The sequence below is a fragment of the Cebus imitator genome, unplaced genomic scaffold (assembly GCF_001604975.1).
Source record: "Cebus imitator isolate Cc_AM_T3 unplaced genomic scaffold, Cebus_imitator-1.0 Scaffold2, whole genome shotgun sequence".
Taxonomy (NCBI): Eukaryota; Metazoa; Chordata; class Mammalia; order Primates; family Cebidae; genus Cebus; species Cebus imitator.
The window spans coordinates 12,998,304-13,025,032 of NW_016107317.1; the positions used below are offsets into that span (position 1 = coordinate 12,998,304).

The window sequence follows — 26,729 nt, forward strand, 5'->3', positions numbered from 1 at the left end:
TTTTGTCTTGCTTCTCTCAATGCACACATGAGCCCTAAGATAACTTCTGGTAGCCTGAGACTCCTTGGGAAAAACAAAGAAGGTGTCACAGAGCCTGTTTTGGGGAAAAAAACAAACAAACCTATTTTCCTCATGAAACCGTAGGAATTAAAAGCAGAGCTCTGTTCTGTTTTACATTGTGTTGTCTGACAGTTTTGAGTTTTGGGGGTATCAAATTACTTCATATTATGAGAGAGCTTTGGTATTTAATAACTAGGTAGGAAATATACTTTAAGGGATGGCTAATCGGGAGGGATACTTAACTCTTTCACATTTGAATCAGAGAAGCATGCTCTTGGTCACCTGAAAGATATGGAAACATCCCCACCCACCACTGAGAGATGAGATTCCCGTGGCAGATGGGGAGATTACAAAATAAGTTAATTGGCTTTCAGTTGCCTTGCAATGAAATGCATGGTGGAAGCACTGTGCTGTCTTCTCCCACAGTATCTCCTTCCTTTTGGGGATCCAAGATCCATTATAAAATAGCGTCCTTAATTTTAGGGATCTGTCTTTGCCTTCACTGTGCCTGCTTATTAGGCCCTAAAAATGCATGCTATCCTGGCCCTGTTCCTCCAAGGGCTCCACCCTGAAACCAGTAATCCAATTAAGAATTGGCAAATAAAAAATCTTGATTCCACTTATAGGAGGTATCTAAAATATTCAAACACATAGAAGCAGAGTGCAGTAATGGTTGCCAGGGGCTGGAGGGACAGGGAACTGAGAAGTTACTAATCAGTGAGTATAAGGCATTTGTTATTCAAGATTATTAGGTTCTAGACATCTGCTGTACAACATTGTGTCTATAGTTAACAACACTGCATTGTATATTTTAAAATTTGTTAAAAGGACAGATCTCATGCTAACTGTTCCTGTCACATAAAAAATAATGTTCATCTAGAGTATTAGAGGTGGGAGGGACATAGCGTGCTAAATGTTACAATGTAGGTGACACACGGTTCCATGTGAACACATAGAAGAAGAATTTCAGCTGACTTTAAAGTATTAGGACAGTTTTCCCAGAGGAAGCAAGGTCTAAGCAGAGACCTGAATGAGTACGAGTTTGCAGTGAAGGCATGAAGGGTAGGGGCTGAAGGAATTTAAGACCTAGAGGTAAGAAAAAGAAAGTCTTCTTCATAGAACTAAAAGAAGTTCACTTTGGATGGAATTCAGCCTTTGGACAAAAATAACAAAAGAGCAGAATAATGAGATAAGCTGGGGCCATATTCCTTAGAGCAGTAAAAGTCATGGGAAGGACTTGGACTTTATTTTGAAGACAATAAGTTGTTCACTGAAGAGTTGGAAGCAAGGATATATGTTTTAGCATTACCATCACATGAACATATTGAACTAGGAAGGGCAGCTGTTGCAGTAATCCAAGAAAGAAAGAATAAGGGGAGTAGCAGTAAGGCAGGACTAATTAAATGGATTTGAGAGATACTTAGTAGGTAGAATCAATAAGCCTTTGCGATGTACTGCATGCATGAGATAAGGGAGGAGGAAAAAAAGAATAAACAACACACCTAAGTCTGGCCTTAGCTAGTGGATACATAACTGTGCTATTGGTTGATATGGAACAGAGAAGCCAGTGAGAGAAGTGAAGAGATTGATTTTGGATTATCCAGGTTGAATACTGTTGGCATATTCAAATGGATGTTTCTAGTAGCTAGCATGATATTCAGCTGAAAAAAAAATCAAGGGTAGATATATATATATATTAGAATCTGCATAAAGATAGTCAATCAAGCCAGGAAGGTAGGTTCATACAAGTAGCCTAACTAGACTAAGAAAACAAGATTAAAACTCTGAGTGATGAGGGCCCAAAGAAAAGTGAAAAGCAGTACAGTCGTCCCCTCTTGTCCACCAGTGGCTGCCTAAAACCACAGATAATACTGAACCCTATATATACTGTTTTTTCCTATATACACATACCTATGATAAAGTTTAATTTCTAAATTAGGCAGAGGAAAAACTTAACAACAATACTTTATAATAAAGTAGAACAATTATAACAACATGCCCCCATCATTACTCTTGCACATGAAGGGTTCCTTGAACACAAGCACTGTTGTACATTGACAGACAATCTGAAAACCGAGGCAGCAGCCACGTGACTGCATACCCAACATGGATACGCTGAACAAAGGGATGATTCGCACCCCAGGAAGGATGGCACCAGAGCTCATCAAGCTACTAAGGATGACCTCACAACTTAAAACTTATGAATTCTTCATTTCTGGAACTTTCCATTTAATATTCTCAGATCATGGTTGGCCACAGGCAACTGAAACTGCAAAGAAAAACCAGGGATAATGAGGTATTACTACACCTAGAGGAGAGATTAAAGAAAGGAGGAGAGTGAGTGGTGTTAGGAACCAAGGAAATACTGCATTTCCAGGAGGCAGGAATGGTGATAAGTGCCAAGGGATGGAGGGAGAAAGAAGTTAAGTAGAATAAGGACAGGGAAGCATCCACTGGATGGTTTGACAAAGAGTCCCTAGGTGACCGTGTGGATTTTAGAAACACCCAAGATGGTGGCAAGACTTCAAGCAAAGGCCAAGACTGTGAGACAGGCATGTAAACCTTTTAGTGAGTGGGAAGGAATATTCAGCAAGTTGCCAGATGACAGAATGGAAGAAGTATGAGGTGAATGCCAGAAGCTTCCAAGGGTTTTCATACAAGGGTGGAAATGTGATTTTAAATTAATTTTAAAGGGTTAAGTCTGTACTGCACACTAACATATCCATCACAAACAATATTTTGCTTCTATCTTTTCTTGACAGCAATTAAAGTGTATTTTCTGCTTCATTCTGTAAAGTAAAAAGATATTTCTATGGCTCTGTTGTGCTTTCTCTGATAAGTGATGCTGTGACATTACCAGCTGAGACAGTTTTATTATATCTTTTGATATTTCCGCTTACAATATAATTCTTACTTCCCAGAGTAAAATTTAAACTCATTTCCTACTAAAAGGATATGCACATAAATCTGCGTGTCACACAAACCTCATGAGGAAGTGTTAAGTGATTTTAGTAAGAATTATTTGCCCATGTGCAAGCTGCAGTAAAAACTGTCAATTCTGCAAACAATCTTAAATATAGGTACTTTCTGATGTATAACTAAAACAGCATTACCCCCTTATTCCTAAATTAATGTGGTATATGGCACCTATAATCTGATGACTCTAAGAATTTGTACTGTGCTAAAAAGAGATTTTTTTTTTTAATTCTGCAAAGGGTTTTACCTACCCCTATAGAGGAATAAGATGAGAAGTAGCCCAGATTTAATCTTTCTTCAGCAGTTTTTTCTAGCTGAATATTTACATTTTGGGAACAAATAATTTAAAAGTTAAGTTACAGACAACAAATTACAGAACTGTATAGCCAGAAAAAGGTGTCACCTGCAAATTATTTTTTCCTTTGTCACAAGTAGAACTTAGACCATTCCCAAAAAATGACCATTCATCTGCAGAAGAAATCTGACAAACTCTTTTATCATTATACTTGATATTGTTGAAAAGTCAAATATGGAAGATATTCTCCTTGGAGGCTAGTAAGTTCCACTTGGGTGCCAAACGCTGCAATTAGGCTAGTCCTTAAAACTGCAAATAAAGACTGTACTGACAGACTTGAAAAGAAACAGCTGGCTCAGATTCATTGTTCTGTTTATGGTAAGGATGTTGTTAGGAATGTCACTGAAATGCTCTCTACATTTTAGAGGATCCTCTTTATGAAACCTCACAGGAAAAATTTGTGTTCAATAAGAAAGATCAATAGCGCTTCTTCCAAATATATGCTGTATAATATCATATGTGGTCTCTATGCCTGAGACTGAGTCTTCTATTTATTATTTGCTAATATTCTGTGGAACTATTTAAAGTCCCCCTACCATAAACACAGAAGAAAATATCCAGGAAAACATAGGGCAAAAAAAAAAAAAAATTCAGCACAGAGAATGGAGAAGAGTATAGGAAAAACTCTTATCCTTCATACATAAGGATTTTGTAGCCATTCTGGGGGGCAGCGGGGGTGGGGTTATGCATGTGCGCACGTGCTTCTGTATATTTTCATCATTCAGAACACACTATTTTATTTTGTATGTAGTGCATTAGTTATCTACTGCTGGGGAATAAATTATCACCAAACGTATCAGTTTAAAACAAAAAGCATTCATTATCTCAGTTTCTGTGGGTCAGGAATCAGAGTACAATTTAGCTGAATGCCCTAGCTGAGGATCTCTTATAAGGCTATAATCACATTGGTTGAGGCTATAATTGTCTCATGGCTTGATCTGGGAAGGAACTGCTTCCACTCCTTCATGAGGTTGATGGCAGGCCTCAGGTCCTTGCTGGCTATTATCTGGAGACAGTTGCTTACCACATGAGCCTCTTCATAGGATGACATACTGCCAATGTGGCAGCTTGCTTCCCCCAGAGTAAGGGCTCCAAGAGTGTACAAGACAGAAGCCAGCCTAACCTCAGAAGTAGCATGTGGCTGGATGCAGTGGCTCCTGCCTATAATCCCAGCACTTCAGGAGTCCACGTGGGAGGATCTCTTGAGCTCAGGAGTTCAAGACCAGCCTGGGAAACATGTGAAACCCATTTCTACAAAAAGATACAAAAAATTAGCCGGGCATCGTGGCACATGCCTGTAATCCCAGCTACCCAAGAGGCTGAGGTGGAAAGATTATTTGAGCAGGAGGTCAAGGCTGTTGTGAGCTGTGATTGTGCCACTGCACTCCAGCCTGGGCAACAGAATGAGACCCCTCTCAAAAAAAAAAAAAAAGTGAGTTGACCAAATTGATGTACAGTAATTGCAAACTGCTGATGGGTTTAACCAAGGCTGATAAACAGTACTTTAAACAAACAAAAACTAAGGAGTTCAAATGAAAGCCACTATCTTTTTTATTTTAAAAACAAAACAAAACCAACTAAGCAAAAGCTTTTGGTTGTCTATAATAGCTTCTTTATATTATAATATAGGATTTAAACACTTCTGAAATATTTATTGGCATTACCTTATTTGTGAAGGCATTCAATTTTACAAGAAAATTCTTATTTCATTTGCATTATATTTCACAAAAACATAAATGCTTTAATGGTGAACATTAAAGGTTCAAACAGCCGGGCGCGGTGGCTCAAGCCTGTAATCCCAGCACTTTGGGAGGCCGAGGCGGGTGGATCACGAGGTCAAGAGATCGAGACCATCCTGGTCAACGTGGTGAAACCCCGTCTCTACTANGAGCAGGAGGTCAAGGCTGTTGTGAGCTGTGATTGTGCCACTGCACTCCAGCCTGGGCAACAGAATGAGACCTCTCAAAAAAAAAAAAAAAAGAAAAAAGAAAGAAAGAGAGAAGAAGAAGAAGTAACATGGCATTACTTTTATCAAATTCTATTCATTAAAAGTGATCCACTGGGTTCAACCTATACTTAAGGGGAAAGGAATAAGGGACTAGGAGGTGGGGATCACTGAGACCATCTCAGAGGCTGCCCACTACACAGTTATAGTCATTTCCCACATTACAGGGACTCTCCTTTAGTCCTATTGGAATCAGGCAGGGCATGACAGGTTTGCCTTAAGAAAAATGGAACTCATTTTAATTTTCTTAAATTATTGTCACGGGCACAGAAAATACAATCAAATTAGTGAGTTAGTCCTTTGACAATTTTTTTGTCAATCACTAAGACCATTTCTGAGGCTTCACTATGAATATGGATTTCTATGACTTTATTTTTTGCCTAGTAACTCATTCTTACATAGTCAGTCTGACACAAGTTACTCCTGGAAAAGAGCTTTTATCTTAAAATAAATTCATGTACTCTATTATTAATAGTACTGAACTTGGCTGCAAATTAGTTACAAGTGAGTATGATAACTCAGTGTGCATCAAGGCCAAAAATTCCCCTTAGAGTATCCCAAGGTAATTTTCTTTCCCTCCTTATCTCTCTGTTCTCTCCTACTGGCTTTAAGTATGGTGACTATATTTTTAAGTTAGTCATGGACATCATAATCTACGTATTTTCTTCTCTGTTACTATTAATAGCACTCCCTTTCACTTTCAAAGTTGTCCTCATTTGAATAACAAATTTCAAAACCATCCTGTTTTTAGGAAATGTTGTATATTATTTTAATTATATTATTTATGTTCTGGTTTTTATTAGGTTTTGTTTTAGGGACTTTAAAAAGTAGAATGGAGGAAGCACCTCTTATCCTCTTCTTTTTCTAGTGGGAAATGTTTAGATAAAGAGAAAACAGATATTGAAAGAGTGAGGTACTCAGCTATTCACAATAGCAAAGGCCTATCAATGGTGGATTAGATAAAGAAAATGTGGTCACATATACCATGGAATACTACACAGCCATAAAAAAGAATGAGATCACGTCCTTTGCAGCAACATGGGTGCAACTGGAGGCTATTATCCTAAATGAATTAATGAAGGAACAGAAAGCCAAATGCCACACTAACTTATAAGTGGGAGGTAAACATTGAGTGCACATGGACGTAAAGATGGCAACAGTAGACACTGAGGACTACTAGCAGGTGGAGAGATGGAGTGGGGCCAGGGTTGAAAAACTACTGGGGACTATGCTCACAACCTGGGTGACAGGATCAATCATAGCCCAAACATCAGCATCATGCAACATACCCATGTAACAAACCTGCACCCTGAATCTAAAGTAAAAGTCAAAATTATAATAAGAAAAAACAGTGAAGTGCTCATTGCTGACTCTTCCTAATCTCAGTCCAAGTACTAGTGTACATTTGACATATGTTTAATGAAAGCAAAAAATCCTCAGACCATTAAGCAGAATTTGAAGAGATGTATTTGGCAAGGACACAATATGCCTAAGGACAATATCAAATACAAAGTAAACAAAATTCACAGAAAAATATGAGCAATCCTGTTTTGACTCCCTCTTGAACCTTCTGGGCAGATGAAAACTTTCTGGGTAACTCTAAGAGGAGGCAGAGTAACCCACATAGCAAGAGGCTCTAATCCAAGCCAATCTGCACATGTCACAATTTTTTAGTCTAGTGCTTCCTCGGGGCTGTGATGGAAGACCTCATAGAGATAAACAACCACATGATTTACTATCTACCCTGATTTCAACCAAGTTCAGAAATACATGCTATGTGAAGGGCTTTGCTCAGAAAAATTTCAAGATAAGGCTCAACTTAATTCTTTGTCTTATTTTCTTTTTAACTCAAATTCTTCCCTTTATGACCTCATCCTTTGCCTTCAGCAAACTCAGAAGTAGGAGCTGACTTGAACACATGTGTCTCAACTGCCAATAATTACCTCACTCACACTGTAGCATTACTAGCATAGAAAGGGAGCCTTGTTACCACGGCAACCAGGACGAGTGCAAAAGTTCAGCCACAGTTGGAGCCTCTATATTAAATGATCAAATTCCAACTGATTTCTTGACTCATTTTAAATTTGTAGACATAAAAAGGTATAACATTTTATAATTTCTGTGACTTATTATACATGTTTATCCATATCTCCATAAGGTCCTGTCGACCTGTTCCTTTTCTTCCAAATTCAATAATTTAACTAATTTGTTTCCATTAACTAGGGAGACATTCAAAGTATTTAGAACAAAATGGCATAAGGAGTACCAATCAGAATGGATGTAGTCACCATATCAGAATATATATAGTACTAATTATAGATAAGAACTCAGCCAGAGCATACTAGCCACCGGTCAGTCCAGTGTCTAACTAATCCTGACACCTTACCTTCCTCATGAAATAGCTTTCTCCTCTGTTCAATTATTGTACACTTATCCTGATTAGTCATCTGGTATCACCATGTATAATTGGAAAAATAACTAGATTTTGATGTGAAATGCATCCACAACTTTTATGTCAAGCCATAGATAGGATGATTTTTAAAATAGTCTATATATTCCCTTCATAGGAAGAAAGGCATTGTGTGTTAGAAGGTGGAGAAGAATGTTAAGTCACTACACAGAGGAAGGAGAAGTAGGAGACCAGGAAGTATATCATCCCTTTCTAGTTGAGAGGTAGGAGTGGTCTCATGTGGTAGTCAGTAGAGTTGTTCCTAAAAATGCTTCTGGTTCTCCCACTCCCAGGCCCATGCACTTACCATGCCATTGTGCTTGGGTGGGGCCAAATAATTAGTTCTAATCAGTGTGTGAGCAGAAGTGATTTATGTCACTTCCAGGCCGAATGTTCAACTACTGACTGCTCTGAGACTTCCTTCAGAGCTACTAGCAACCTTCCACATTACAGCTGCTATTTCAGCCTTGATCCCAGAGGGGGAGTATAACATAGTCAGCAGCAGAGCCCTCTAGCTGACTAACTATGAAAATGTAGTGAGAGCAAGAAATAAACTTAGTTGTTTCAGACCACTGAGATGTTTGGATTTGTTTGTTACTGAGGCATAATCTAACCTATCCTGACTGATACATATTAGTTTTAAGAACCTATCATTAATGTCTTCTTTTACTCTCCTAATTCTGAGATACTTAGTTCAAAGGCTGGGAGTCTGTAAACTCTCTCATATTGTACACAAAAAATTTGGGAGGCTGGGGGAAATGGGTCCATAGAATTCATTAAATTCTCCAAAACTCCTTACTTTAGCTTCACCTTACTGCTAATTCCTAAGTAATCCATGAATTTAGACTATTACCGCAAATGACAATCTTGACTTGGATCTCCAATCATGCCAACCTTGACTTGTATCTTCTAGTCCTAAATTCTTACCTTGTCTTTGTAAGCTAGGATCACTCATTGTGTGGTTATGACAAAATATGTACATGATATACTTCATGAACCAGCTGTTTGATGTCAGGGAAATCTGTCTTTAAACTATAACTGGAGCTGAAATTTCCTAGCTCATCTCTTTTTTGCTGAGCCCTGTATTAACTTGACAGGATCCCAACAGAAATATCACATCTGTTGCTCCTTTAAGATCTATGCTATGAAATGTTGGTGTCTCAGTTTTATAAGCTGTATATCTACATACTTGATTAAGATGCCTCTGTAGGGCTCAAAATGTATCTCTTTGTTACTCATAACTTTTTATCATCAGAGATTTATTTTGGATATTTAGCTGTAAGTTTGTACATCAAATTCTCTAATAAAAGTAAAATGCTTTCATAACTATATTTTATTACCTAACAATGGATATTACACATATAGACATATATATATAGTGTATATATTAAGTAATATATTTTAAATATAATTTATAATATAATTAACATAATAGAATATGCATATATATATTAATAATATTTAAGCAATCAAATATTGAGGCAATACTGAAATCTGAGGTAATACCGAAGCAATAGAAACTAATTTTTTTTTGCTAAAAGAATATAAGCATCTTATATGTGACACATATTATTTCATATTACTATATAGGATGCTGAATAATATATGCTTTGGAATGTGCCTAGGAACTATCCTCCTAATCTTTTAAAATGTGTATTTTAGGGAAGAGAATTAAACTATGTAAGCTATGAAATATATATTAAAATCCAATACTCCCCTTTCTTTCTTCATATTTTGTTTTTATTTTATTCATCTTCTATTGTAAATGACATAAGGCGGTGGTTCTTAAAATTAGGTAAGTATATTAATTTAGTAGGTTACTTAAATCAGTATCAGTCTTTGAGTGTCCCAATTCTAAAGAACTTTACTATTATAAATATTATGCTCTTTCAAGTCACATAATCCCACATCTTCTGACACTAACTTAATTATGTTATGCATATTTGCTTCTCCAGAAAAAAAAGAAAAAGTAGAGTGTCAGGGTACCCTGGTAGTAACCTAAAGGAAACTGAAATAGAGAACAGTTAACCAATTTTAATGTGATCTTCTTCTTAAGAAAGCATAGGCAGCTCACTTAAGTCCACCATGAAAAAACTATTACCCTCCTGACCTGGTACCAGAAGGGTAGAAGAGTTTGCAGGCATTGCTAACTCAGGAGCAAGGATAGCATATGCAGTTGTGCTGTCACTGATGTTACCTTAGGAGGGAAATATTTATATATTAAAATATTTTATTAATAGAACTCTGTTTACTGTTTTTCATCAATCCCTCAAGAATAACTATGGAGTTAATAACAAATGGGATAATCTGTCACAGAAATATCACTTTCTCAGAAGGTGTTAAGCCAACTCTTATTAACTATTAAATCACACTATATAACTTTTGATAAACCCTGAGCCTCAGGCTATCATATTCCATGACTAGAAAGCAATTATTTCCGACATATTCACCACTGGGAAGAAGGAATTGAGATGGATCTATGGTCTCTAGATAATGAATACACATATACACACACACACACACACGCACAAACATGGGCCACCGCATCATTAATTCCCATGCTATCATCCAAAATTCTATCAAATTTTCTATCTTTTTATAAAGACTTATCAAACCATCATTTAGTTAATGTAATGTGCAACTTGTGAACCTTAATGAAATATTGTAGATTTTAATATCTACTTTTCACTGATGCAAAATAAAATAAGGAATGCTTATTTATGTTCATAAAGATGCATTCCAACATCATTCAAGCCAGGTGCTATATATTTCATGGGCTAATTTCACTCCATAAGTATCTTTAACATCATACATTAAGTACTATGGCATAGGACATTCATATTTATTGAAGACCTACTGGGGCCTGGTATTCATTTGGGCATTTTGTATGAAATTAAAAATAATTATTACAATTGCATGATAATGTAATAATATTATTGCCATAAGTTAGATCATTTCATTATGTTGGCCAAATTACTTATTGTTTTTATTATAGCAATGAATATTTATGGAGAGCTACATTGCCTCAACTAAAATATATATAGCTACTAACATTTATCAAGAGTTCATTATATGGCGGGCATCATACCAGTTGCTCTGCATTGGTCTGCCTTGATTGTCACAACAACCCTGAAATGGGTACCAACATCCTCATTTTATACTTGAGGAAACTGAGACTGAGAAAGTGTAGTTTACTCAGAGTCACATGGCTAAAGAATGCTGGGACTAAAATCCATGCTGTTTCTGTTATATCACACTGCCTCTCACATCAAATAAAGCCAAAGACAACTAAGATTTTTAGCGACCTTAGAAATTTAGTTTGCCTCTTCATTTTAGAAGCATGCATTTCCCCCAGGTTAATGATGATGATGATGTCAGGAATAATGATATTAATAACCCCATAACAACTCATTTCTAGGAAATGAGAAAACCATCTAACTTTTCTATATTATTTTTGTCTTCATGTAGTCAAGATGGGGCTAACATCCAAGTATTTTATTTGCCAGATCAGAATTTTCCCCCTCTAACAAGCTGATAAAATAATTAATAAGAGAGCTGGAGTAAACAACCATGAATAATGATCACAGAACACCTCTTAAGTGTGGCAAATCAGTGTCCATTCTGAGTAGGTAATAATGCACTCCCACAGAGTAACAAGGATGCAACATTGATTATGCTCTTCATTAATGTTTTAAAACTTCACCAATTCAAACAACACTAACTGAACTTGTGATAATTTGTATATGCTGTGTTATTTTATCTTTGTACTATCAAAACCAAGGCATGCAAAACCAACAGTATTAACAGCAGCAAATTGTGCCCTATTGCTGTTTCCTCCAGCTAAATAAGTTGTCTCTCACTCTCTCTGTCTCATTCTCTCTCTCCGTCCCTCTCCCTCTCTCTCTCTCTCTCTCCCCCCTCTCTCTCTGTCTTTTTTCTCCCTCTTACCCTCTTCCCTCTCCCTTTCTCTCTCTCTCTTTCTCTCTCTCTCTCTCTCTCTCTCTCTCCGTCTGTCTGTCTTTTTTCTCCCTCTTACCCTCTTTCCTCACCCTCCTTCACTCTCTCCTCTTACTCAATCCTGATGTCCAGGGCCTCCCTGGGTCAACCCTCTTAACCAGAATCAGCCATTCATTTCCAGTCTTTCTTTTCACCAGCCCATTCTCAGCAACTAGCCTTGCCCCTTACTCCCAGTCTTAGTAATTAATTGTGCTATTATTGTGAATTAATCATACAAGAAAGTCAATGTTTAGCCTAATTAAGAGTGAAGCCAACAAATTATCTAAAGCACCACTCCAGCAGAATTTGCATCCAGCCTTGTGTGAGCAGTCAATCAAGCTTTTCAGCTATTGAATCAAGGAGTCTGGGCTTCATTAAAACATACAGACAGCTCTCTTCCTGCACCAGCTCCTGAACCCTTTCCCAGTCCTCCATTCTTTACCTACCCCTAAATGCTGTATTTAGCTACATACCTTTGGAAATCATATTGTATCTCTTTTTTTAATTTGCTACAATTGGTAGCTTTGTACTTCAGTAGTTTCATCAGTTTAAATCCCTTATCGTTTATTAAAGACTATTTCAATTTTTTCTCACCAACTCCCAAAATAAATTTGGCACCTTTAAAAACAAAGAAGCAAACACACAAACATTCCTTCCTTCCTTGGAAGGAAGCTACCAGTGTAAACAATGGCAGCAGGTTGACCAACTTATTACTTGAAAAGCAATAAAAAGTGAAAATCACAGTTCTTAACAGTAAAATTGTGTACTTGGGCTCCTACTACTCAATCAGTATTAATTAGAAAAAGAAAAAAAGTTTGTGTAAGGGAACAGAACGCATTATCGAAGGTGTTGAAAATAGTGAATTTAACAAAAGTTTTTAATTAAAACATGAAAATCAACTACTGCCTGAAGTAAAAGTTCACCCTGATTTTTTCCATTAAATGATAATTCAGCCTTGAGAAAAAGTATGTGCTGAAACCTACAATTCTGATGGCAGAAACTGGAGCTATAAATCAGACAGTCTTTTCATACTTATGAACAAGCGTATTAGTCATTCTTTTAAAAATCAGGATAAATGAAAGAGTTCCAGAGGCTAAGGCTTAAATCAGCTTGGTACATATACTTTAATTAGATCTTGAACAATTTCTTTCAGTCTTCCAAGTCTATGCCAGTCTCTCTCTCATTTACTTTTCCTATTCATCCTTGCTTGCTTTTGTTGCCCGCTCTGCACACAGAAACCGTGCATTTTAGACTTCAGGAAAGTGTCCATTTCAAATAGTCTCTCCTGCCACCTCCCTTGGTGCAATCGTCTTTGTCTGATCACACTAACTGAGGGTACTCAGCCTACCCAACTAGTTGAGTTCTCCATGTGACTTCTTACTAAAGCACATCAAAAAGGGAACAGAACAGAGAGACAGAATCTATTCCATTCTCATTACAGTCATCACCTAACTCACACCTTCATGTTATTCAGGTCCTGAATATGAATGCTAACATTTATTTTCAAAATTGTCTGTATCACTTTGCCTTATTTCTCAATTTCTCTCTCTGAAATATTTAACACATAGTGATGTGTTAGTTAATATTGGTAATGATTCTCTGGGAAATGTTTTGTATCAGGAAAAATGGAACTTTTCTTTGTGATTAACACTAGAAAGCATCAGCTTCTTCATATCCTGCTCTAAATAGTATGCCCTCTTCAGAAACATTCCAGTTCACAGAGTGAGTCAAATGTCTAATTCCCTCAGTGCTAAACATAATTTATCCTTATAAGACTGAAATAAGTCTATAAACACATACAAGTATATGCAAGCATGTAAGTCTCTATACATACTGTTATTTAAACCTATTTTAGAACATAAAAGAGGCCAAGCACATCACAGAATAACAAGTGCTTATTAAAGAGTTCACTATGTATATTTCCTCAAAAAGCCCATTATCAACACGTCAGGGGAATATTTCAACACCAAATTTCAGAAATTCAAAAGGGGGAAGATTCCCTTCTTTTCCTGTGATTCATTAATGAAACAATCAGTGCTGAAAACATGCCTTTTGCTGCCATCAAGTGGCTCTTTTCAGAATATTCTCAGCAACCTCATGGTGTGCTACCATTGCTTCCCCCACTGCTTCCTTCCTTGTACATTATACATTATCATCCTTTGGGGAACAGGAATATTTGAAAAGACCAAGCAAGCCTTTCCTAAAAAGGGCTTTATACTATGGATGCTATAAAAATTACATTACTAAGAAATTATTCAGAAAGACGACTTCAAAAAGGGTTTGAAATACCCAAAACCTAAAAATCCTTCCCAGCCCTGGGTGACCTGTTTAGTTTCTAGTCACTAAAGACTTTGACCTGAACGTGGGAGCACAACTCTCTTTATTAATACCAAGTAGATAATTTCAAAATAGACTGGCTTCAGGGTACACAGCTGAAAAGAGAGGAAATTTGAAAATGTATTTAGAGTCATTTTTAATCAAGTCAAATCCCATTACTATGGAAGAAAATTGGTTTGGTTTATTTTCTATTGATGTCTCATTTTCTCAAGGCTTTATTCCTATACATAAATAATGCAGCATATTGTATAGTCACTGCAAAAGTTCAACTGCGGTTACTATATAATTCTCATTTTAATTTAGTTGATTGCCTAGCCCCTTTTTCTTTGCATATCTTCCCTTTTTTATTGTTTTTTTTTTTAAGTTCTCGGGTACATGTGCAGGATGTGCAGGTTTGTTTCATAGGTAAAGATGTGCCATGGTGGTTTGCTGCACCTATCAACCCATCACCTAGGTACTAAGCCCAGCATGCATCAGCTCTTTTCCCTAATGCTCTCCCACCCCGACCCTTCCCCAATAGGCCCCACTATGTGTTGTTCCGCTCCCTGTGTCCGTGTGCTCTCATTGTTCAACTCCCACTTATAAATGAGAACATGCAGTGTTTGGTTTTCTGTTCCTGTGTTAGTTTGCTGAGGATGATGGCTTCTAGCTTTATCCATGTCCCTGCAAAGTATATGATCTTGTTCCTTTTTATGGCTGCATAGTATTCCATGGTGTATATGTACCCCATTTTCTTTATTCAGTCTATCACTGATGGACAGTTGGGTTGATTCCATGTCTTTGCTATTGTGAACAGTGATGCAATGAACATTACGTGTGCATGTGTATTTATAATAGAATGATTGATAATTCCTTTGGGTATATACCCAATAATGGGATTGCTGGGTCAAATAGTATTTCTGGTTCAAAATCTTCGAGGAATTACCACACTGTCTTCCACAATGGTTGAACTAATAAGCATTCCTATTTCTCCATAACCTCACCAGCATCTGTTGTTGCCTGACTTTTTAATAACCACCATTCTGACTGGCATGAGATGGTACATCATTGTGGTTTTAATTTGCGTTTATCTACTGATCAGTGATGTTGAGCTATTTTTCATGTGTTTGTTGTTCACATGTATGTCTTTTTGTTGAGAAGTGTCTGTTCATATGCTTTGCCCACTTTTTAATGAGGTTGTTTGTTTTTACCTTGTAAATTTGCTTGCATTCCTTGTAGATTCTGGATATTAGACCTTTGTCAGATGGATAGATTACAAAGATTTTCTCCCATTCCATACATTGTCTGTTCACTTTGATGATAGTTCGTTTGCTATACAGAAGCTCTTTAGTTTGATTAGATGCCATTTGTCAATTTCTGCTTTTGCTGCAATTACTTTTGGCAATTTCATCATAAAGTCTTTGCTCATGCCTATGTCCTGAAGAGTATTGCCTAGATTTTCTTCTAGGGTTTCATAGTTTTGGGTTTTACATTTAAGTCTTTAATCCATCCTGAGATAACTTTTTGTATAAGGTGTAAGAAAGTGATCCAGTTTCAATTTTCTGCATGTAGCTAGCCAGTTCTCCCAGCACCATTTATTAAATTGCCTTCCCCATTGCTTTTGTCAGGTTTGTTGAAGATCAGATGGTTGTAGATGTGCAATTTTATTTCTGAGTTCTCTATTCTGTTCCATTGGTTTATGTGCCTGTTTTTGTACCAGTACCATGCTATTTTGGTTACTGTGGCCTTGCAGTATAGTTGGAAGGCATCATAGCATGATGCCTCCAGTTTTTTCTTCTTGCTTATGATTGTCTGGACTATGAGAGCCTTTTTGGTTCCACATGAATTTTAAAATAGATTTTTCTAATTCTGTGAAGAATGTCAATGGTAGTTGAATGGGCATAGCATTAAATCTATAAATTGCTTTGGGCAATATGGCCATTTTCACCATATTGATTATTCCTGTCCATGAGCATGGAATGGTTTTTCCATCTGTTTGTGCCTTCTCTGATTTCCTTGAGCAGTGGTTTGTAGTTCTCCTTGAAAAGGTCCTTCATTCCCTTGCTAGCTGTATTCCTAGGTATTTTATTCTCTTTGTAGCAATTGTGAATGGGAGTTCATTCATGATTTTGGGTTTCTGTTTGTCTGTTGTTGATGTATGGAAATGCTTATGATTTCTGCAAATTAATTTTGTATCCCGATACTTCACTAAAGTTGCCTGTCCGCTTAAGAAGCTTTTGAGCTGAGAGGATGGGGTTTCTAGATATAGGATAATGTCATCTGCAAGCAAAGACAAATTGACTTCCTCTCTTCTTATTTGAATACCATTTATTTCTTTCTCTTGCCTGATTGCCCTGGCCAGAACTTCCAACAATATGTTGAATAGGAGTGGTGAGACAGGGCATCCTTGACTTGTGCCAGTTTCCAAGTGGAATGCCTCCAGTTTTTGCCCACTCAGTATGATAGTGGCTGTGGGTTTGTCATAAATGGCTCCTATTATTTTGAGGTATGTTCCTTCAGTACCTAGTTTACTGAGAGTTTTAACATGAAGGGGTGTTGAATTTTATCAAAAGTATTTTCTGTGTCTACTTAGATAATTATGTGGTTTTCGTCTTTAGTTCTGTTTATGTGGTGAATTATGTTATTGATTTGTGCATGCTGAACCAGCCTTGCATCTCAGGGAATGAAGCCAACTTGATTGTGGTGGATAAGCTTTTTGATGTACTGCTGGATTCAGTTTGCCAGTATTTTGTTGAGGATTTCTACATGAATGTTCAACAGGTATATTGGCTAGAAGTTTTCTTCTTTTGTACCTCTGCCAGGTTTTGGCATCATGATGATGCTGACCTCATAAAATGAGTTAGGGAGGATCCCCTCCTTTTCAATTGTTTGGAATAGTTTCAGAAGAAATGCTACCAACTCCTCTTTGTACCTCTGGTAGAATTCTGGACCTGAGCTTTTTTTGGTTGGTAGGCTGTTTATTACTCCCTCAACTTCAAAACTTATTATTGGTCTGCTCAGTGACTCAACTTCCTGGTTCAGTCTTGGGAGGGTGTATGGGCCCAGGAATTTATCCATTTCTTCTAGATTTCCAGTTTATTTGCACAGAGTTGGTTATAGTATTATCTGATGGTTGTTTGTATTTCTGTGGGATCAGTAGTGGTATCCCCTTATCATTTCTGATTGTGTTTATTTGAGTCTTCTCTCTTTTCTTCATTAGTCTTGGTAGCCATCTATTTTAGTGATTTTTTTCAAAAAACCAGCTCCTGATTTCGTTGATTTTTTTAAAGGGTTTTTCATGTCTCTATCTTCTTCAGTTTCACTCTGAGCTTAGCTATTTCCTGTCTTCTGCTAGCTATGAGATTTGTTTACTCTTGGTTCTCTAGCTCTTTTAGTTGTAATGTTAGTGAGTCACTTTGAGATCTTTCTAGCTCTTTCATGTGGCATTTAGTGCTACATATTTCTCTTAACACTGCTTTAGCTGCATCCCAGAAATTCTGATATATTGTTTCTTTGCTCTCATTGATTTCAAAGAACGTCTTGATTTCTGCCTTAATTTCATTATTTACCCAGAAGTCATTCAGCAGCAGGTTGTTCAATTTCCATTCAATTATGTAGTTTTGAGTGGGCTTTTAAATCTTGAGTTCTAATTTGATTTTAATGTGGTCTCAGAGACTTTTGTTATGATTTCAGTCCTTTTGCATTTGCTGAGGTGTGTTTTACTTCCAATTATGTGATCAATTTTAGAGTAAATGCCATGTGGTACTGAAAAAGAATGTATATTCTGATGTTTTGGGGTAGAGAGTTCTGTAGATACCTATCAGGTCCACCTGACCTAGAGCTAAGTTCAAGTCCTGAATATGTTTAATTTTCTGTCTTGATGATCTAATACTGACAGTGGGGTATTAAAGTCTCCCACTATTTTGTGTGGAGGTCTAAGTATCCTTGCAGGTCTCTAAGAACTTATTTTAAGAACCTGGGTGTTCCTGTATTGGGTACATATATATTTAGGATCATTAGCTCTTCTTGTTGAATTGAACTCTTTTACCTTACTCAATGTCTTTCTTTGTCTTTTTTGACCTTTGTTCATTTAAAGTCTCTTTTGTCAGAAACTAGGATTGCAACCCCTGCTTTTTTCTGTTTTCCATTTGCTTGGTAAATTTTCCTCCATCCCTTTATTTTGAGTCTATGTGTGTCTTTGCACATAAGATGTGTCTCTTGAATACAGCACATAGATGGGTCATGCCTTTGTATCCAGCTTGCCATTCTGTGTCTTTTAATTGGGGCATTTAGCCCATTTACATTTCAGGTTAATATTGTTATGCATGAATTGGATCCTGTCATCATGATGCTAGCTGGTTAATTTTGCAGGCTTGTTAATGTAGTTGCTTCATAGTATCATTGGTCTGTGTACTTCGTGTGTTTTTGCAGTGGCTGGTAATGGTTTTTCCTATCCATGTTTAGTGCTTCCTTCAGGAGCTCTTGCAAGACAGGCCTGGTGGTGACAAAATCCCTCAGCATTTGTCTGAAAAAGATTTTATTTCTCCTTCACTTTGAAGCTTAGTTCGCCTGGATATGAAATTCTGGGTTGGAATTCCTTTTCTTTAAGACTGTTGAATATTGGCCCCCAGTCTCTTCCGGCATGCAGGGTTTCTTCTTAGGGGTCCACTGTTAGTCTGATGGGCTTCCCTTTGTAGGTGACCTGGCCTTTCTCTGGCTGCCCGTAACATTTTTTCCTTCATTTTAACCTTGAAGAATCTGATGATTATGTGTCTTGGGGTAGATCTTTTTACGGAGTATCTTATTGGCGTTCTCTGGATTTCCTGAATTTGAATATTGGCCTGTCTTGCTAGGTTGGCAAAGTTCTCCTGGATGATACCCTGAAGTGTGTTTTCCAACTTGGTTCCATTCTCCCCATCTCTTTCAGGTACATCAGTCAGTTGTAGGTTTGGCCTTTTTACATAGTCCCATAATTCTTAAATGTTTTGTTCATTCCTTTTCATTCTTTATTCTCTAATCTTGTCTGCCTGCCTTATTTCTTCAAGCTCTGATATTCTCTCTTCTGCTTGGTCAAATCAGCTATTGATACTTGTGTTTGCATCACAAAGTTCTCTTCCTATGTTTTTCAGCACCATCAGGTCATTTATGTTCCTCTCTAGAGTCTTTAATCTAGTTAACAGCTCTTGTAATCTTTTATCATAGTTCTTAGCTTCTTTGCATTGGGTTAGAACATAATCCTTTGGCTCAGTGGAATTTGTTATTACTTACTTTTTAAGTCTATTTCTGTAAGTTCATCCATCCTAGCTTCAGCCCTGTTCTGTTTTCTTGCTGGAGAGGTGCTGTGGTCATTTGGAGGAAAAGAGACATTCTGGCTTCTGGGATTTTCAGTGTTTTTGTGTTGGTTTTTCCTCATTTTTGTGGAATTATCTACGTCTGAACTTTGAGGCTAATGACCTTTGGATGGGGTTTTTATGGGGTGTTTTTTGTTGATGTTGTTGTTGCTTTTTGTTTGTTTTTCTTGTAACAGGCTCCTCTTCTGCAGGTCTGCAGCACTTTGCTGAGGGTCCACTCCAGACCCTGTTCGCCTGGGTATCACCAGTGGTAGTTGCAGAATAGCAAAGGTTGCTGCCTGCTCCTCCTTCTGAAAGGTTCATCCCAGAGGGGCACCAACCTGATGCCAGCCAGAGCTCTCCTGTATGAGATGTCTGCAGACCCCTGCTGGGAGGTTTCACCCAGACAGGAGGCATGGGGTCAGGGACCTTCAGCAGAGCTGGTGTGCTGTTCTCAGGGAATCCCACTCATCAGGATCAGCTGATCTCTTCAGAGCCAGCAGGCAAGAAAGATCAAGTTGCTGAACCAGACACCATAGCCACCCCTCCCGACAGGTGCTATCCCAGGAAGATGAGAGTTCAGTCTGTAAGCCCCTGACTGGAACTGGTGGACTTTCTACAGGGAGACCCTTCCCAGTGAGGAAGGATCTAGAGAAGCAGTCTAGTCACAGCTGCTGTGGTACACTGTGGGGAATTCTACCCAGTCCAAACCTTCCAGGCTCCTTAGCACTGTCAGGGGAAAATTGCCTACTGAAGCCACAGTAATGGTGGTTGCTCCTCCCCCGGGGAACTTGGTCATCCCAGGCAGATTCCAGACTGCTGTGCTGGTGATGGGGATTGCAAGCCAGTGGTTCTTAGCTTGCTGGGCTCTGCAGGAGTGGGACCTGCTGAGCGAGATCACTTGGCTCCCTGGCTTCGGCCCCCTTTCCATGGGAGTGGATGCTTCTGTCTCACTGGAGTTCCAAGTGCCACTGCAGTATGTAAAAAAACTCCTGCAGGTAGTTGCCTGCCTGAATAACCACCCAGTTTTGTGCTTGAGACCCAAGGCCCTGGTGGTGTAGGCTCATAAGGGAATCTCTTGATCAGTGGATTGCAAAAATCTATGGGAAAAGCATAGTACCCCTGGTGGGTAGCACAATCCCTCACCACTTCCCATAGATGGAGGAAGGAGGTCCCTGCCCCGCCCCCCACCACTCCATGCACTTTCTGGGTGAAGTAATGCCCCACCCTGTTTCTGCTTACTCTCCGTGGGTGGGTCATGTCCTTTGCCTAGCCAGTCCCAATGAGATGAACTGGGTACCCAAGTTGGAAATGCAGAAACCACCTGCCTTCTGCATTGGTGTCCCTGGGAGCTGCAAACCCAACCTGCTTCTATATGGCCATCTTGGTCCCTCCCCCGATCTTCCCTTTTTTCCACAAGAGATAAACTGATAGGAGAAATAAAAAAAAAAATAAGGACAATTGTTACCTTTAAACAAACAAAGCCAAACAAAGCCCCCAACCCCTCAAGACCCCACCCCCAGCCTCTACCACACCCATATTTGGGAGCAATTGTTTAAAGTTATTTTGTTTCTGACCAGCTGTACAGCCAATCAACAGCTTGTGTTATTTTAATGTAAATTATTGGTAAACAACTCAAAATCTGCCTCTTCTTTTCCTTTAAAAAAAACACTTATAACTGCTGTTAATTGAAGCATATTTTCAAGACCACTTGAATCTATGATCCTGGGTTGCAGTCCTCAAGCTTGGCCTAAATAAACTCTACTTATCTTAATTTTGCCTCAGTTTCTTCCTCTTAAGTTGATACTTTCATATACTGAGAAAGCAGCAAATTAGAATATTGGTTCCTTTGATTGGAAAATGCATTAATATGATTGTTTTCATGAAAAGAAAAGCCCTTGATAAATCAAAGTGGATAGAAGTTGAGGCAAAAGGGAACTAAATGGCTTTACATAATAAAACAGAGGAATTCAAGTTATTTGGGGAGGGGTGTCCAGAGAAAAGTAAGAACCTGAAACTGGGAGAAGAGAATAGCTGAGGATGTTTTGAGATTCTAAAATCCAAAGGAAACTGCATAGTAAAATCACAAAACTGCACCTATGATAGCAGTTCTCTGGGAGATATTTCCCCCTCCCCACCAAGTCTAGTTTAAGTACAAGCTTCTTTCATGCTTGCCTGTGCTAGTGGTTTTGCTGGAGTAGGTAGCTAGGCAGACATGAGTAGAGCAGGAGAGGGCCCTCCCCAGGAATATCGGGTGATAGGCAGTGGTTAAACTGTCTCTCCAAAATAATAGTTGGTTGCAGTCAGTGCCAGGGAAAGGCAGTCTCCCAACAGATAGAAAACTCTTTAAGCTGGTGATCACAGCTTCCTGATACAATCTCAGAAGTTGGGCTAGCAGCCCAAGCATGTACACTAAGAGACAAAATAGCAGAGTTTAACTGGTATATGGCCTTCCTCTGGGAATACTTGACCAGTAAGGGAAAAATGTCTCAAATGAGCATGCGCACCACTTCAATAAACCCACCGGACACACAGCCCCTCCCAAGTACCGGTGGGCCACTGAGCATGTGAACAGTCTACTCCAAGGTTAAAATCAGGGGAGAAGAAATGCAAACCTCAAAACCATCCCAATGTATAAAAACCCAAGTCAAGGGTCAGATAGGGCACTTGGATCTCTCAAGTTGCCTGCTTGGCTCTCTTCCAAGTGTACTTTACTTCCTTTCATTCCTGCTCTAGAATTTTTTTGTAAAATTCTCACTCTTGCTCTAAAACTTGTCTCAGTCTCTCACTCTGCTTTATGTCCCTTGGCTGAATTCCTTCCTCCAATGAGGCAAAACTTGAGTTTGCTGCAGACCCTATGGATTCACTGCTGCTAACAGTTACAAGTTTTCCATTTCACATCCCCCTTCCCACTATTGCCCTTTGTGGGACCATCTGTGTAGAAACTTCTATTTTCAATTTTTCAGTTAATATGAGCCCACATTCTTGTTTCTGGTCCCTACATAAAGGTTAAAATTCAAGTGCCTCAGTCACCTCCACTGAGCATCTGAGTATCAGTTCATAGTCTCGCTGCCCCAGTTTTCAGATCCCTCTGCATTTTTGACCTCTAGGATTTTTCCTGAGCTTTGGGTAACCCAGCTATGCATTTCAAAGTAGTCTACCAAGTTGCATTATCTCTTCCAGCTGTTCTCAAGATTTTGTAGTAAGTGAGGTTTCAGGTTAACCAGTCTGCCACCTTGTAAAAAAACTCATAAAATGGCTAGATGCGAAACTCTGCCCAGGATTAGCACCTTCTCTGCAGCAGAACCCTCAACATTTATAAAATGATGAATTTAGTTACATCTTGGTGATTTAAAGAATAAAGGAGGTCGGTGGCTCATGCCTGTAATCCCAGCACTTTGGGAGGTGGAGGAGGGTGGATCACGAGGTCAAGAAATCGAGACCATCCTGGCCAACATGGTGAAACCCTGTCTCTACTAAAAATACAAAAAATTAGCCGGGCATAGTGGCACGTGCCTGTGGTCCCAGCTACTTGGGAGGCTGAGGTGAAAGAATTGCTTGAACTCAGGAGGCAGAGGTTTGCAGTGAGCCGAGATTGCACCACTGCACTCCAGCCTGGCAACAGAGCAAGACTCCATCTCTCAAAAAAAAATAAATAACGGAGGTTACAACAAGCTTCATTTTAGTGGTTTAAGAAATTGAAGTGCAGAAAGAGAGTCAAAGATGGGACAGAGTTTTTCCTCTTGGTGCTAGAAATACAGATTGTCCGAGCCTCGGTCCCTTTTAGCTCAACCAGCTAACTTACCACTTTCCCCCTCCATCTGACTGCTTTTCAGCTTGGCTCCTCAGAGATGTCTAAAGCCATAAGAGCTAGTGCCTACTGCAGGGAATGCACTGTAATGAGAAAAACAGGAGCCAGGCAACTGTGGGCTAAACAACTCTTGAGGTTCTGGTCTAGATAAACCTAGGAATTCTTTTCTCTATAGTAAGAGATCATGAGACCTCAGCTTATATTAAATTTATACCCATTCCTAAAATTGGCACACATTCACACAAAAAGCAGACTAGTCTAAGAAAACAACTTCTTCCTCTTGGAAACCCTACAGCCACTCACCATTCATTCTAGTCCTGAACTCCTCCAGTTTGAAAAGGAATCCTAAAATGCATTAACACAGGTCTAGCCATTATAGGAAATTCTTGAAACCCCTTTGGGAATAATTCTAGGACAATATTCCTAGAGAGACCCATAAATAAGGACACACTGGACTCCCCACGGATTCAGTATAATGCAAATGAGATTCAGCGTAAAGAATCCTGAATTCCTCCTACTCCCAGAAATCCTCTGATATAAAACCAGTTACTTGTGAGGTCTGTGTGCTCACTGTCCTTTCTGCACTCTCTGGCTCCATCATTCCTTGCACTACATAGGATGAAGCAATACCTCAGAAAACATGGTGTCTTCTAGGACAACCCCTATTGCACAGTTGTATCCATTTGTTCTAAGAACTGATTTTCCTCCAGGTTTACACTCCTACTTCAGTATGCTCACTAGATCAAATGATGTGTGCCATAAATATTAGTAATACATCTTTTATAAATGGTGATTTATTTTTTATTTTTATTTTTAGAGGCAGGGTCTTGCTGTTTCACCCTAGCTAGAGTGCAGTGGCACAATCATAACCCAGAGTAACCTGGAACTCCCAAGTTTAAGCAATCCTCCTGCCTCAGCTTTCCAAGTGGCTATGACTACACAGTGTGCCATCACCCCCAGCTAAGTTTTTTATTTTTTGTAAGAGATAAAGTCTCATTCTGTTGCCCAGACTGGTCTCAAACTTCTGATCTCAAGTGATCCTCCTGTCTCAGCCTTCCAAAGTACTGGGATTATAGGCATAAGTCATTATGCTCAGCCTTGATTTATTTATTTTTTCTGCAGAACTAACCCATTTGTCCCTTGCTTTGTATTTTTCTAAAATGTGGTACCTTTCATATACGTCTCAGTAAAAGATGTTTTTCCTATGAAGATGAGGCATAATGAAGAAGAGTTCAACAGTTACGTAAAAATCTGTTAAGACTGTATTTAGTCTGAGAATAAAAAAGACCACTTTCAATTTTAGTTAAGATACACATATATTCTAGGCTAACTATTCTCTTATTTCCTAAGCATATCTCCTGCTTGTTTCAATTGTAAAATTCAGCTTGAATAATAAAATACAGAGAAAGGCTAATGGGCATACGGTGAATGAGTAACACGGTCAACCACCAATCAGATCTGTGTTCTCTTTTAAACAATAAAGTGGCAGAATCTCTCTAGTCCTCAGTTTCTTGATCTCCAAAATTGAGATAATACAAGTTCTTATTCCATGGAGTCACTGCGAGATTTAATTGAGATAATTCATGACTGGTGTAAATGCTCAACAACTATTAGCTCTCATTTTATTTCCAGCTATTGAGTACTTTACAGAGTGCAAGGAATTATTTATTGTATTTAATTTATTGCTTTTAAATCTACTCCCTTCCTCAGAATAAGCATTTCTGGTTAGCACAGACTTTATTAGCTCTAGATAAAAAAATAAACAAACAAGCAGAACAAGCAGAATTAGATCAAAAGTCAGCTTCTGAGCAAAACATATATTTTATATATTATATAATGCATTATTTCCAGCAATTGCTTTTAAAATGTAGTTTTCATATAGGTTCTTTCTTCTTCTGCTCCCAATGCTTTGAGTACAAAAAAACTCACAGAGAAACCTTTGGCTGTGTTAGGTAACTCCAATCATTACCCATTCTAGTATTACAGGCACTGCTCCAAGGCTGATGCACATTTTGACTAGCCACAGGTTACAGCCTTCAAAACAGACCCGGTATTAAGACTAAGTCAAAGAAATAATTACAGACAAAGTATTTTAATAACTTTCTAAAGCCTGAACATTTTATCCATAATCACATTCTTGAATTTATCACTTGTTAGTATGGACTAAAATATAAAACATGTGAAATGTATTTTTCCCTTTGCTATTCATCTCCTTTAACGGTGAGGGAAAAAAACAGTTAAATTCTAAACGAGCTTCCCTCTCAGTACTGAACAATGCTGGCCAAAATCTGTATGTAACATCAAAACAATGCAATTGTTTTCCATGGAACCGGATGACAATCCTGCCTAGCCTACATTTAGAAGAAAAGGGTATTACCTAGCTTTCTGATCTACTGGGGAAAACAGATCAAAATCTTTCTCAGTTACTATTTCAACACACAACAAATATCTAAAATGGTTTATTATTGTCACTAATCTAATTTTAATACTAAGCCAATCTCCTTATATTCTGGCCTTAAAACTTACTGAGAGCAGGCCGAGCATGGTGGTTCACGCCTGTAATCCAGCACTTTGGAAGGCCGAGGTAGGCGGATCACCTGAGGTCAGGAGTTCAAGACCAGCCTGGCCAACATAGTAAAATCCCGTATCTACTATAAAATACAAAAATTAGCCAGGCATGGTAGCAAGCGCCTGTAATCTCAGCTACTCTGGAGGCTGAGGCAGGAGAATCACTGGAATCTGGGAGGCAGATGCTGCAGTGAGCCGAGATCGTGCCACTGCACTCCAGCCCGGCTGACAACAGGGAGACTCCATCTCNTCAGCACTCTCAAAGGCCGAGGTGAGCACTTCATGAGGTCAGGAGATCGGGACCATCCTGATCTCCTGAAAGACAGGGTGAAAGCGTGTCTCTACTATAAGTACAAAGAAATTAGCTGGGCATGGTGGCACATGCCTGCAGTCTCAGCTACTTGGGAGGCTGAGGCTGCAGAATCACCTGAACCCAGGAAGAGGAGGTTGCAGTGAGCTGAGATCGTGCAACTGAACTCCAGCCTGAATAAAAGAGGGAGACTCCACTTTAAAAAAAAAAAAAAAACCCAAAAACTTACTGAGAGCAAACGAAGAGGAAACTATATTGAAAGACCAATCCTCATGTCTCATTATATAATGAAAGACATGGAGAAAGGAAAAAATATACAACCTACTTGTTAGAACAACTTCATGCCTTAGTGATTTGATAAGTATATATAACAAGCTAGGAGTTAATACACTTTTAAAACAACCTATTTATAACAAAGGTCTCTCTGTTGGGACTGTCAAGAGATTTAAAGAAAATGCCTCCAGTACCAAACACTTTTATTTAGCCAGGCATTGCAGAGCAATGAAATTGTAAACCTGGAAGCCTTCATCTTAGCCTCACTCTATGAATCATT

At 38.5% G+C, this 26,729-nt stretch overlaps 1 protein-coding gene across 4 annotated transcripts in view; it reads right to left on the minus strand.

Annotated features, from left to right (window-relative positions):
- TMEM117 (transmembrane protein 117) overlaps positions 1-26,729 on the minus strand; it is a 530,078-nt gene that overhangs the window by 405,400 nt on the left and 97,949 nt on the right. The window lies entirely within an intron of this gene.